This window comes from Dipteris shenzhenensis, chromosome 20, assembly GCF_047967505.1.
Source record: "Dipteris shenzhenensis isolate YYH24624 ecotype China chromosome 20, Dip_SZ_1.0, whole genome shotgun sequence".
In the NCBI taxonomy this organism is placed as follows: Eukaryota; Viridiplantae; Streptophyta; class Polypodiopsida; order Gleicheniales; family Dipteridaceae; genus Dipteris; species Dipteris shenzhenensis.
In genome coordinates, this window is record NC_141615.1 from 32771122 (window position 1) to 32773213 (window position 2092).

Genomic DNA, 2092 nt, shown 5'->3' on the forward strand with positions numbered 1-2092 from the left:
CCGTCGATGGAAATATCAATATGTCACGAAATTTTAGATTCCAGAATCCAAGTTCACATCACAACAGCTTGGATTGAAATAAAGTAAATTAATAAACCTAAAATCCTCACTATTTAGATCAAAAGTAAACTATTCAATCCAAATAATATAAGATGATAAACGTCTTTTGTTCATATTTAAATCTAAAAACATCTTCACATTCAACAAATGGCCATTAACTCCATATAACAACCTATGTTAATATTGAAATATTCTTAAATTCAAGCATTGGATTAAGAGTGTATAAAAAGAAAGACTTTTTTAAAGACAATCCATTCCTATAGGTTTATGGATAACACATTACACACAACATGGACTTTGAAAACATATATTGGTACAAAAGTTATATCCGAGGCAATGTTGTTACTTCCGTGGAAGTAATTGGTATAAAACTCTTTTAACAAAAGTGCTCAAGGGAAAGTTAATTCAAAGATGCTTTAAAAAGGAAAAAATAAAAGAAAAGTGGAATTCATCAATGTGTAGAAATGTTTAAATTTCAATCTGTAGAAATTCTTGTATATGGATTTGAGTTTAAAAAATTTGGACAATTAAGCAATTGATATTTTAAAGCAAAGGTCCAAGGACTTTACCAGTTGAATAGAATAGTTTCTTCTCCTTTGTAATTTATCATGTTTTCCAAATTATAGGTTAGAAACACTTTTTTTAATTCATAATATTGGATGTTTTTAGGTTTTAGAGTAAGATGTATATAATGTTTTTTCCATAAAAGTAGCTATGTCAAAAACATGTTTGACATAAAATTGTGTATTTTGTCTCCATAGTTTGGGAAAAAGTACTTTTTTGGTTTTTTCTTTTTTTAAGGAGTTGTGTTATCATCTGCATGATTTTGTTGTCATTTTCTATGACTGTCTGTTACTTCTTCATCACTTATAGTCACCCCAACACTAGCAAGTTGATCCACCAAGGCATGGAGATTGCCAATATGTTTAGCCACTTTCACACCTTCATTCGCCTCGAGGCAAAATAGGCTCTTTCAAAGAAACTATTGAGAGGCCACATTTACATGACCAAATACATGTCAAAGATGGTCCCAAGCTTCATGTGAAGAACTTGCCAAAGCCACTTGATCTATTTGAGAATCTGCCAATCTAAAGGCAAGTGCCTTCATGTCCATGGTCAACCAGGCTACCAAGACTTCAAGTTAACGAGCAAATAGCTTCTTGTTGGTTTCGGATACTATCCCCCACATGTCTTACTCGATTAAGCCCATCTTCATTTTGATAGGCCAAGTCTGATGCTTAGTTCCATCAAAGCAATCTTTCTTGTCAAAGTATTTACCTTCTGGAGCCTTGGGACCTTTCGACTGATCACTAAGATGACAGGTTAATCACAAGGTCTTCACTTAGGAGGCTGATATTTAGAACAATAGGAAATGTTCAAGTATCTAGTATCAATAAGTGTTCACAAAGATTGTTGTAAATGAGGTTGAGAACAATGATAAGAGGCTCACTAAACTTTTTAGTTAATATTAAAATGTCCATGTGGCAATTATGTCAATCACTTAAAGGTCTCCATAGCCACGTGTCACTCATTCAAAGGGTCCCCAAAACCTTCTTACTATATATAAAGGAGACAAATACCAAGCCTGCTAGGAGGGAGGTTCGCGGGATGTTCAGTAAGAGGAGGAGGAATTTCGAGGCTTGGAGGGAGGCTTGGAGGCGAGGGGGAAAGAGGATGAGCAAGAATTCACCACATGGCGTAGAAGTGGCAAGATTACCACATGGCAGTGTGGGATAGAGTAGGGTAAGCGGCACTCAACGAAATGGAATGGGACGTGAGGAGGGGGCGGAATGTCAGGCGGACACATGACCAACCGAACAGCTGAAATGGCATAGGAGATTGTATAGACCAGAGAACACGTAGTGTGAGTTTGGACCTGGTCGTGAAAGCCATGTGTCCCCTCACGAAAGCTCCTCATGTATTGGCAGTAGTGATACCGGTCTGACACACCCAACATCAATAGCATTGCCAATCTGATGGGTTCACATGGTGCAGGGGCCCACAGTCTACTCTGACGCACAGTCTGACATGC